This window comes from Peromyscus californicus, unplaced genomic scaffold (assembly GCF_007827085.1).
Source record: "Peromyscus californicus insignis strain IS unplaced genomic scaffold, ASM782708v3 Scaffold_12__1_contigs__length_115047231, whole genome shotgun sequence".
Lineage (NCBI taxonomy): Eukaryota > Metazoa > Chordata > Mammalia > Rodentia > Cricetidae > Peromyscus > Peromyscus californicus.
The window spans coordinates 23278500-23291345 of NW_026294413.1; the positions used below are offsets into that span (position 1 = coordinate 23278500).

Consider the following 12846-nt stretch of genomic DNA (forward strand, 5'->3'; position numbering starts at 1 on the left):
ACGGCATAAGAAATTGCCTGTACGTGCATTTGTACAACTGTTACTGTTTGAATCGAGCAGGAATCGGATGTTTATAACTTCTAATACCAAACAGTCTTCTGTCTTTTCTAGTTTAAATACTGGACAATAAAGTAACAACAACAACAAAATTCTAACTGATTAGCTCACTGAAATTTCACAATTTTGATCAAATTGAGAAATATAATTTATAAATTACAATATGCTGGAATAAAACAATTTTTAGTTTTAAGAGACTACCTGCTGGTAAAAGGAGATGCTATATAAGAAATCTAAGCAAGCCGGCGGTGGTGGCGCACGCCTTTAATCCCAGCACTCGGGAGGCAGAGCCAGGCGGATCTCTGTGAGTTCGAGGCCAGCCTGGGCTACCAAGTGAGTTCCAGGAAAGGCGCAAAGCTACACAGAGAAACCCTGTCTCAAAAAACCAAAAAAAAAAAAAAAAAAAAAAAAAGAAATCTAAGCAGTGTTGATACTATTTAAGTACACTATTATTGTTATGATATGATAATAAATTAGTAAGCCTAAAAATAACTTTTAGTTAACATTCTTTATGCTCTATCACAAATTTGTCACCAGATAAGGAATAGTTAAATCTAGGCACTGAGCACACAACTATAGTCCCAGCACTCAGGAGGCTGAGACAGGAGATCAACAGTGCAAGGCCAGCTGACCTATACAGACAGACGCAGCCTCAAATAAATAAATAATATAAATAAGTTTTTCCTTAAAAAAACAAACAACAAAAACAAAGTAAAAATCAGCGGAGAAGAATCGGTTTCCTTTCAACTTTGTCCTAAAACTGCTTTCTCCAGTCCCATCCCTGCAGGTCCTTGCCCACGCCCCCACACCCCCACTCCCTCACCCCCGCCCCTGACCTAGACAGTGGAATTGAAGAAAGAGCAGGCAGGGCCTCAGCTTTTGAAGTGTGCAGTGCAACCACACTGTCTCTGCTATAAAGATCTACTCGGGACAGCCTTTGCCCCTGCTTGTTACTAGTTGATTAATGAGTGGAATTATGACATAATTACACTCGTCTAGCAACTGCTTCATATCACCACCAGTAACCGCAGACTAGCGGTGATTGTTATGCATGGAGCTAGGGAAATGAGTTAAATAAGAAATCGCAGCTTAGGAACTCCCAAAATGAATTTTAACAGACCAACTAAAAATAAAACAAGATCAAATTTCCTCAACCCAAGAATAGGGAATCACTGAAAATATTTTATGTGAAAGTTAAAAGAAAAAAGAGATTTTTTTTCATTGCAGGCTCAATATGGCCTAAGTGAAAATTATCAAAGGGAGACACAATGCTGGTTTCCTCAGAAGCAGCATCATTCAGGACAATAAAGCAACAGCCCTCCGTACCAAGCCAAGATGAAGCAGCATGGATTATGGAAGAGCCCTGAACAGCATTCTCTTTCATAAAGGCTAACGATAAGAGGAGGACCCCAAAGACTACGGCCAGAGACCCTAGGATTTGGAGAAACATCCAAGTGGAAAACACGTTGTGATGGCTTCCATAAGAGCGTCCCCACAGGCTCACGCATCTGAACACCTGGCCACAGTTGGTGGTGGTGGTTGGGGAGATGTAGGAGGTGCGGTCTTGCTCTAGGAAATATACCACTGGGGCAGGCTTTGACTGTTTACAGTCTGACCCTACTGTCTGTGCTCTGCTTTGTGCTGGAGGGTTAAGATGTGAGCTCTCAGCTTGCTGTTCCGCCCTCATGCCTGGCATCTGCAGCTAACGTTCCCCACAGTCATGGACTCTTCTCCCTCTGGAACTAGAACTCTTCTTTAAGTTGTCTTGGTCAAGCAGTTTTACCACAGCAACAGAAAAGTAATACATATGAGCATGTTCAGATAGGACTTAAATTACTGAACCTTGGCCTCAGCTTTAGTAATATCAAGAAAGAGCAATTACATTTGTTCTAGATATTCTGAACGAAAGGACTGATAAACAATTAATTAAAAGTTGTAAGAAAGCAAAATTGTTCTAGTAAAAATAAATATCACTTTACTAATTAAATGTTATTCTCACTGCTATAATAAAAAATACAATAAAGCACCTTAGAAGAGAGAATTTTGCTCACTGAAATATCAGGAAAGGATCCATTAGCACACTAAATTCTGAGAACAGTTTTCCAGAGCAGGAAAGTAGCTTTCTAAGGGCTACTCACTCTCTGGTAACTATGTGCTGACAGCTCCTTGAGGCCATGAGACACTCACAGCATTTCAGCCATCTCTCTCCTCTCAAGGAACTTATATTTTAGTGGCAAAGAAAATAAACACATAGCTGGACATGGTGGCACATGCCTTTAATCCCAGCACTCAGGGGGTATAAGCAGGAAGATCTGTGAGTTCGAGGCCAGCCTGGTCTACAAAACGAGCTCCAGGACAGCTAGAATTACACAGAGAGACTCTGTCTCAAAAACAACAACAAACAAAAAAACAAAGAGAAAAGAAACATAAACAAGTAAGATAATTTCACATAGTAAAAATTTTAAAGAAATTAATTGGATATGGTGGCTCATGCTTACAATCTCAGCTGAAGCAAGAAGACTGAGAGTTCAAAGCCAGCTTCAGCTATATCACAAAACTCTATATAAAAAGAAAAACAGCAATGAGAAAAGAAGGGGTGGGGAAGAGGGAGGAAAGGAAAACAAGCATGTCACCAAAGAAAACTGGTTCATCTTGAAATTGAGCCATAAATGACAAAAAAGAAAAAAAAGCTGCCATAAAATATCTCAAGTCAAACAACTCAAGGATAGGATAAACAAGGGAAGACTCCGAGTGGGAGGAGCCTCGGCATTTAAACACTGAAGTGCAGCCTGGGCAGAGATGTGCAGCACCTCCTTATCTGGCCTCAGGGAGGCGCTTGCAGGGTATTCTAACAACAAGCAGTGAGGGCTGCTAGCGTCTGAAGCAGATCACAGGGGTAGTGTGCATTCTTCTAAGACAGCCCAAAGCGGAGATGGTAGCACACGAAGAACAGGTCTTAAGGAAGAAAAGTAAGCCCAAGTACTTAGACAGCTACCGCAGCCGACAAATTCAAGGATGGCGGCTTGCACTGTGAAGACAATCTTCAAGATTAGAAGACTACCAAAGGCTTAGACAGCCATGGTCTCACACACGTAGAAGAGATGTTAACTAAAGAATCAAAGCCACACAGTATGGCATCTTCCAAACGGCATGGTCAGGCAGAAGAGTCACTAACATTGGCCTGAGCAAAGGATAGCTGGCAATGCCTTTGGAAGACAGAGGAGGAAACCAGTTTAGAGAAGCATGAGGATGGAAATTCACATTTCTTTTTCAGTTCTATTAAGTTTGAGGTATTATAAGCATCCGATGGGAGTATCAAAGAAGTAATTAAATACACAAGAGCTGAGAGGGGCACTGAGCAGTCTATATGGTGACAAAGAGTATAAAAGCAACATAACAGGAAGCATCACTAGGGGAAGACTGAGCAAGGCAAAGATTGCTAATCTAGAAGGAACAGTATTAGCTACTTCTCTCGACGCTGTGACCAGACACCTGACAACGACTTAAAGAAGGAAGGGCTGACTGGCTCATAGTTAGAGTTTACAGTCCATCGTGGTGGGGATGCATGGCAGCAGGGACATGAAGCAGCTGTCACTCTGTGACTAGTCAGGGAGCAGAGAGGGAAGACTGCTGCTGTCAGCTCTTCTTGTACTTTAAAACATTTAGTGTGTGTGCACATGCACGCCACAGCAACCTCTGGAGGATAACTTCCCAGAGTTGGTGCTCTCTCTGTCGTGTGGGTCCCACAGATCATTCTCAGGTCATCAGGCTTGGGAGCAAGCACCTCTACCTGCTGAGCCACCTCGCCCACCACTTTTCGTTTTCATTCAGTCCTAGATTCTAGACCATGAAATGATACCCACATTTTGGGTGGGTCTTCCCACCTCTCAAGTAAACCTAATCTAAAAAGTCCTCATCACAGATATACACACCAAGTTGACAATCAAGGTTAACCTCACAGAGGAATTCCTGAGGAACTCCATAGAAGGTAAGGGAGATGACCAAGACATAACTGGAGAATTAGGAAGATTACAATTATCAGAAAAGTCAACGGGCGGTGGTGGCACATGCCTTTAATCCTAGCACTCAGGAGGCAGAGGCAGGCAGATCTTTGTGAGCTCGAGGCCAGCCTGGTCTCCAAAGCGAGTTCCAGAAAAGGCACAAAACTACACAGAGAAACCGTGTCTCGAAAAGACAAAAAAAAAAAAAAAAAAAAAAAAAGAAAAAAGAAAAGTCAAAATGGAAGCATGATGTTTCGAGAAGGATAGAACAGGTTATTCTTCCAATGCCACTAAAAGGCCATGAGACACAATAACAGAAAAGCAGCCCATGGGTACCTCAGAAGTGTGATCACTAGTAAACTGATAAAAGAAGTTACTATGTGTGGTGGTTTGAAAGAAAATGGCCCCAAAGGGAGTGGTACTATTAGGAGGTGTGGCCTTGTTGGAGGAACTGTGTCACTGTGGAGACAGGTTTTGAGGTCTCATATATGCTCAAATCATGCCTGTTGAGACAGTTTACTTCCTCTTGCCTTTGGATCGAGATATAAGGACTCTCAGCTCCAGCTCCATGTCTGCCTGCACGCTTCCTTGCTTTCCACCATGACGAAAACGGACTGAACCTCTGACCTGAGAGTGAGCCACCTCAATTAAATGTTTTCCTCCTAAGAGTTGTTGTGGTCATGGTGTCTCTTTAGAGCATAGAAACCCTAACTGAGGCACTAGGAAATGGTGGGGATGGAAGCAAGTTAGACAAGAGTGAAGACAGGACAGAGGTGAGGTGGTGGCTCCAGCAGGGACGGATGATGCCTTGGGCAACTTACAAAGCAGGAAACAGAAGGGAGGCAGAAGCTTCGGGAGACAGGGTATCAAAGTCTGTTTCCCAAAAGTGGGATCTACTTACAAGAGAACTACGCCATTATTGTTTGGTAATCATCTAGGAGATGGCCTCCAACTCTGTTTCTACCTTTGAGCATTTACATTAAATAGCAAAACTGTGTCAAAGTATTGCTTAAGTTTCCTTTAGATATGAAACAAGAAAATGTTACTTCCTCAATAACATCACAACTAAGAATAATTCTAGGGAGGTTCCCTATTTTTAAAAAAAATCATAATTTTTCTAAATTACAACTTAGATGGATAGATAGACAGACAGATAAGCAGACATGGATGGATGGATGGATGGATGGATGGATGGATGGATGGATGGATACATAGATGATAGACAGATACACCATACTCGAATCACAAAAAAAAATTACATGTCAAGTCTAGTATAATGGTTACCCAGGATATCAACTATACTTCCTGTTGCCTTTGAATCTTTATTTTATTCTTTAAAAAATTGTAATTCTTAATGCTCAGTTATCTGCAACTTTCCACCAGCTACTTTTACCTATTTAAATATATATATGTAAATAAGGTAGAGCTTAAATTCTTTTTTTAAATGATTTTATTTTAAGCCCAATCTGTAGCATGGCAAAATATCTTTAAAGGGATTGACAGGATACTAACAAAAAAAGAAAGAAGGAAAGAAAGAAAGAAAGAAAGAAAGAAGGAAAGGAAGGAAGGAAGAAAGAAGGAAGGAAGGAAGGAAGGAAGGAAGGAAGGAAGGAAGGAAGGAAGGAAAGAAGGAAAGAAAGGAAGAAAGAAAGAAAGAACCACTGTCTGCCAGATCTGCTACGGCAGAGGCATACTAGATGGCACCTAACAGTTAACACTAACCTTCATGCTGTAGACATACAACGAGTGCCCTAATGTAGCACCAGGCATCATCACAGAATAAAACAGTACTTGCTCAAACTAAGAGTTAATAAGGCCTGTAACTGCCAGATAGTTAGCACAGTGAAATCAAGATTAGGCTCCTCTTGTGATCCCATTAGGCTAAAGAAATAAGAAAAACCAGGTAGGGGTGGGCCAGGTGTGGTGCTTGTAACCTACACGAGGGAGGCGGGCAAAGGCAAGACCGTGAATTCAAGGCCTGCTGGGATAAATCTCCAAATCACTAGTCAGTTAATCAAATTTCCACTCATTTTCCATCCTCAGTCCTGTGCAAAACATGGACACTAATGAAACACAAAAATTCTGGTTAAAGCTAACTACTAAGATACTTGCCCATTTTCTAAATAAAAACACACTATCCAATAATGAAAAAAAAATTAAGACCGTCTCACTCTGTAAAAGGTTGTCTCAAACTTTTGATTCTCCTGCCTCAGTCTCCCTGGTGCTAGCATTATACCTGCAAGCCACCATATGTGGCTTAAAAAAAAAAAAAAAAATTAAACCAAGCCACACCAAAGCACAGCCGATTCAGCATACAGTTATATCTCTGGTTAAGTCAGTTCAAAAGGGCCTCCTGTCACTATCCAACCCAAGTTCCGACCCCGACACCTTGTTAATTTTTTTCTTTCTTTTTAGGTTTTTTGAGACGGATTTCTCTGTGTAGTTTTGGTGCCTGTCCTGGAACTAGCTCTGTGGACTAGGCTGGCCTCGAACTCACAGAGATCTGCCTGCCTCTGCCTTCCAAGTGCTGGGATTAAAGGCTATTAATTTTTTTCAGTGCACTTATAACAACTGCTAAAGATTTATTTTGTTTTAATTTCTGTCTTGCCATTGGATAGAAAAACAAGAATATTTTAATCACCAAAGCATAACTAGCACCTGTTCAGACAACTGGTCATGCAAAAGGTAACCTCAAAATATTGTTTAATTAATATAAGTAAATGCATTTTATAATTTATCAAAGTCATCTAGGAAGGAGGTTCTATACCAGCTGAATCATAGACTTTAAGTGTCCAGTTATATAAACTTATTTATTGGTTGCTTAAAACAATAAATAGTATCATTTTAAAGGTTTTTTAATCAATTGATAAGGCTAATCACACCGACTGATTTGAATGGTAAATCACTCTTCAATATAAGAAAAAGCTGCTCTTGGTTATATGTTTATGCTTTTCTATAGCTATTGTTGAAGGCTTTTAGAGCCATATTCCCAAGACATATAAGTCTACAGTTTCTATTCTTATGGTTTGGGCAAGAGAGTAATACTGGCCATATCTCTGCTCCTTTATTTTTTACATAGAATTAGTTTTACTTCTTTCCATGATCATCTCAAGAAATGCTAAAAAAAAAAAAAAAAAAATCACTTGGGGTAATTAAACATTAATTCATAATAAAAAACCTTTACAAATTAGGAAAAAGTGGGAACTTCTTTAGCCTGAGAAAAAGACTCTCCGAAATATCTATAGCTGCCACAATTAGAACAAAAGAGTAAAGCTTCCCCAACAAAGATGAGAAACAAGCTGCCTCAAATTCATATGTAAGGTATTTCCAAGTGCAATAAGACAAGAAAAGGAAATAAAGCTGTTTAGAATGGGAGTAAGCATCTGACTGAAGAGAACACAACTGTCTGGAAATCCTCAAAGAACCTACAAAAAAGGGAAAGACACACTGCAACTAATACGTGGATTTTGCAAGGTAGATGATATGGGCACATTTTTAAATTAGATTTCTATACATAGCAAAGAACTCAAAAATAAAACTTTAAGGCAATGCCATTTACAAGAACACTCCAAAACCATCAAATCTCTAGGTATATAACAAAATTTTTCCAAGAGCGATGTGTTCAAACAATCAAACACTGACATAAGAAATCAAAAGCCTAAGTAATGAGATAGACACACTTCCTTCAGAGATTACAAGATACAAGGCAATAAAGATACATTCCTTGAAACACATCTATCCACGTGACACACTCACCATCAACTGCTGTAGAAACTGACAAGGATTCTAAAATGTATCTGAGAGGTAAAGTAAATAGAAAAGCCTAAACAATTCTGAAAAGGGACAATGTTGGATTCACACTATTTGAGGACTTAGAAAGCTAAAATAACTAGGATGGTAGTGGTAAAAAGACGGGCCAATGGAACAAAGATATTTACCTATCAGTAAAGTGTAAAAATGAGTTTGGATTACAACTGGAATAAATATCTCTTTCTATGCACAGAAGTTGCAAATTCTGATTTCCTCAGACTTACGATTTTTCTCTTGACAAAGAAAATAAAATGTGTTAGGAAAAGAGATGAGCAAATCTCAAAAGGGTGAGAAGCAAAGAATGTTGACATTCTCAGGAAAAGGTACTGTGAGCAGTAATACGAACGGTAAGTGCTGCGTTTCAGTCACCTTACTAAGGAGGTAAGAACTGAGACAGTAACAAAAACATACAATAAACTCAAACAAGATAAAGGGAGTTGAGCCAGTGAGTAAAGGCCCTTGCCATCATCAAGCATGAGGACCTGTGTTTAATCCCAAGGCCCCACCTGAGGGAAGGAGTGAACTATTGGCCTCTGAACCTCCACGTGCACATCACCCATCCACACACAAAATAAATAAGTGTAATAAAAATGTTGTGAAAAAAGACAAAGGATGTCACCTCTAACATAAAGCCTGCATGCTTTATATAAGAAATGTGCTTAAAAGCTTTGAAAACCAAAATCCATTTAAAAATAAAACAAAACCAACAAACAAAACCAACACCTGGAGGTGAGGAACAGGCTTGAGACACTGTCTCAGTCCAGGCTGGAACTCAAAATTCTCCTACCTCAGCCTCCCACATGTTGATACTATAGGCATGGGCCTCAAAAAACATTTTTTAAAGGAGATGATAAATCTTTATCCTTTGGTGATGAGAAAGATGGGGGAAAAAAAAGAAGGAAAATTACATAACAAACTAAGAGCACGGTCAAAGGTGAACTAAACGTTGAAAGCAGAAGAAAACAGTATACCTAAGACAATACATACCTGTGCAAATAAAAAATTAAAACTAATAGCTTTTTTTTTCTAATTTGGGAGCTGATAGGCATCCCCACTTGCCATTCCCTGCCCCAATCTTCAGTATCCAAAACTAAGTTTCTTTTAAGAGTAGCAGGTGGCCAAGAATTGCATGACAACGATTAAACTGGGCTTTGTATGGTACAAAAGGCAACTACATGGTTTTTAAAGACTGGAAGAGAAAGGGGGCGTGGCGGGGGAAGAGAAGCAACTTGATGGTGCAAGAGAACATTACTAGAAGGTGATTTCATTGTACAGGTTGTTAGATGGAATTAGCCAGAAAACTGGGTGGGCAAGTTTACGAAGCCGGGAGTCGGGAAGTGTTGGCAAATTAGTCACCTAGAATGGACAGGGGCAGGGAACATGCTGGAACGCGACAGCAAGGAGACAAACGAAGAGGGAAGAGGAACGGGGATACCATGGGAGAGTTCACCAAACCTCAGACCCCAAGGCCCCAGGCGGCGTTGGTGACCTGGGGTCCCGCGGGGGCGGGGGGACAGAGGTTCACGGGCATCTCCAGGAGCCAGGTGGTGGCCCGAAAGGGGCGGAGCCGCCCACGGCCGCAGACCGGGGGGGAGGGGGGAGGGAAGCGGGGACCCTCCCGGGATGAGATCCCTGAATCCTCGGGGATGCAGAGGTGAAGGCCAGAGCAGCGAGGAGGCTGGCGGGGAAGGCAGAAAGGACTCCGGGGGTCCGTCCGGGGTGACAGACACCGCACTCACCTGGTTGGTGACCTGAAACGAGACAGAAGAGGGTTTTAGAGACGCGCGCATGCGAACCGACGCCGGCCTCCCGACTCGCTCGGCCCCGGGCTGCGGCCCCCCCGGCCGCGCTCACCTCGGGGTTGGCCTCCAGTGGCAGCCAGCGCTGACCCTCCATGACTGCTCCGCCGGCCGCTCTCCAGCTCTGACAGCCGCTGCCGCCGCCGCCGCCGCCGCCGCCGCTTCCGCCCCCGCGCGCTCCGGCCGGCACCATCCACACGCCGCCTCGCGGGGGGGAGCTCAACGAAAAGAGTCCCACAACCCCCGGACTCTCAGCCTCGTCCAGCGGAGGCGCAATTCCGTGACGACTGCTATTATGAACAGATCGATGAAACGGGAGCCATATGATCTATTTCCTATTTCACGAGAGAAACAGAGCCGGAATCAACGGTGAGCTCCCCTCACACTTGGACTCTCCCTACCCGAGCGAGCACCCGAGCCTTACGCATGCGCCCCATGCCGGCCTGGGCCGCGTGCTTGCAGGCGCTCGCCTTCTTGCAATGCTAACCAGAAACTCTAGGGGGCGCGTCACGGATTCCCACTGTGAGAGTGGGACGGGTTTGCTAGCCTGAAGAAGGCAGCCAAGCCAGAGGTTGACCCCCTGGAATCATGGTCCTCTTGCTTCTTTGTGAGGATACTGAAATGATACGTTGGCCTTATCTGCTATCGCACTGACAGAGATACAGGTAATAGGCAGGTGATCGATATAGGTGATAGGTAGATAGATACTCAGTTCTGCTTGAGAAACAATACAGAGCCAGTATGAAAGATGAGTCAGACAATGTACTAAGTGTTGGTACAAACAGAAGGACTTAAAGCAGGATTTTGAACGTCCCTTCTCCATTACACTAAATTCCAGGATGCAGGATGTAATAAAAATTTCATTTTCTTCACATTTTTAGGGTTTAACTCAATGGCCAGTGCATAGTAGATTCGCAAAGACTATTTGAGGAATGATGCTGGAGAGGTAGCTGAATGGTAGAGCACTTCTCTATCATGCGTGAAGCCCTGGGTTCCATCTTAGTATCGCAAAAGGTAGGGGAATAGCATGATCGTGTATGCAGAAATATCATTTATCAATTATGTGGGAAATGCAGAAGAGAAAAGTTTACACAATTAAGGTAGCATTCATGGCGACAGAGAAGCAGATTCAGATTACAAAGATAATATTACAAGGAGCAATCCTTTTTGATATGTAGGAGTCAAAAATCATGACTCCAGAATTTTGACCTGACATATTGCTATTTTGTATTCAAGAAAGGGAATTCAGGGAGATATTAAATAAGAAGTGGGGGAAATGTTATTACACTAAGATTGCCTTTCTTGGGGAATTTCCAACTCTCCCACACATGTTCTGGCTATTATTTTTATACCTCGATGGCTTTTCCAATCCCTTGACTCCTTCCTATCTTTTCAATGACTTGCTGCAATATCAGCCCAACATCGTGACTTGGTAAATCTGGCAATGTCTGGCTCATGATCGGCAGTTACAGTTGTATGATCTCTTGTGGTGCTTGCTACATTCTCAGTCTCTGCTAGGGCTGGTTGGCATGCCAGGGCAATTTCCAGACAACTTGCCTTGCACCAGACTCCTGAAGTTCTACACTGTGTCTCTCCTTTTACTGCTTGGCTAATACTCCACACAACATCCTTATCCACCTACCGTGAGAATTTCTTCCTGGGTAGACATAAACCATGTTTGCCTCCTGATGAGATCCCAACAGCAAACCAAATGCAATCCCACCAAAGTTTACCTTGGAAACCAATGAGATGGCTGGGCTTAGCTACAGAGCATGGAGGAGGAATTATAGGCAGGAGCATAGTGACCCCAAAGCACCCACACTGGAAAGTCTTCACCAAGTATGGATGGTGGCAACAATATGTCTTTCACCTGAGAGAAATTGTCCTAGCACCCCATAGAACTGCAGACCCCAAAAAGCCTTCCAAACATATCCGGTTTCTAATCTCTTAACATCGAGTTCATGAGGTTAACTTCCAGCATTGGCATGGATGTACCTCCAGGTTTGAAGAGCCTTAATCCTCAGCCTTGACCAAACATATGGATATCTGAACTTGAAGCACAGATTTTGATTCACTAAGTATAAAGATGAGCCCCAAGATTTAGTATCATTGCCCCCAATATTTGAACTTCTCATTATTTACATCCTTTGCCATATGGCTTTGGAATATTTTTCCCCTAGAGGACAAAGTTCTGTCCATATGTCTTATTTATTGATTCCGGGTTTTGATTTTTTTTTCTTCTCGCTAAGACTTATTTGCAAATACAACATTGACATTTGCAGGATTTTTGCAGTCACTCATAGACATGCACAGACCTCCCCACCCCCGACACGAGTTCCCACGTGTGCAGGGTGGTGTATGCCTGCAACCTCAGCACTTGAGAAGTCAAAATAGGAGAACCGTGGTGAAGGCTGTGAACTTGGGACCAGCTTGGGCGCCTTCGTGAGTTCCAAGTTAGTCTTGGCTGTGTATGAGACACAGTCAAAGAGAGAGAAAGAAGTGAGAAACAGGGAAAAAGAGAAAGGTAGAAGAGAGAGAGAGAGAGAGAGAGAGAGAGAGAGAGAGAGAGAGAGAGAGAGAGAGAGAGAGAGGTGAGAAGGGAAGAAAAGACGGAGTGAGGAGGAGAGAGGTTCATTCTCCTAGTAATCTATATTACCCGAAAACCCACTCTACATACTTTTTCCACCACCAACAATCCTGTGTTATGCCAAGTCACAATATAATCTTTTAAAAGACACTTTAAGTGGCAATTACATATAATACCTACAGAGTCTGTGATTCTCGTAACTCAAATAATGTTGAAGCTATGAGCAAGTTCATGCTTGCTTCTGCAAAAACAACCGAGTCACAGTGCCATGTAGGTAACTGTCAGCAGAATTTATGATGAGCAGGAACAATGTTTTTGAGATTTTAAATGTGGAATTAAAAACTTTTAATAATTGATTTAATATATCTGGGCACAGTGGTATGCACCTATAACCCAGCTGAACAACATGCAAGATTCATTCTGCCTTGGGAAGACAAAAAAAGAATGAATGAAAGTCAACACTTTTTAAACACCTCATGTAAGTTCAGCATAACAGTTGTAATCAGCCCAGATTCAAGTCTTACTCAATTGTCCCAAGGGGATCAGCATCTCCATTTAACTACACTGAACTACAGCCCATTCACGGCATACC

The 12846-nt window shown here is 42.2% G+C and overlaps 1 protein-coding gene across 2 annotated transcripts in view; it reads right to left on the reverse strand.

Moving 5' to 3' along the window:
• The window catches only part of Uchl3 (ubiquitin C-terminal hydrolase L3), a 50251-nt gene extending 40618 nt beyond the window's left edge, over window positions 1–9633 (reverse strand). Inside the window, exon 1 of one of the 2 annotated variants that reach the window (XM_052732568.1) lies at window positions 9608–9633. The gene's annotated coding sequence lies outside the window, so the exon portion shown is untranslated. The remainder of the gene's footprint in view (window positions 1–9607) is intronic. The other variant, XM_052732569.1, reaches the window with a different exon arrangement.
• Window positions 9634–12846: the final 3213 nt, after the last annotated feature.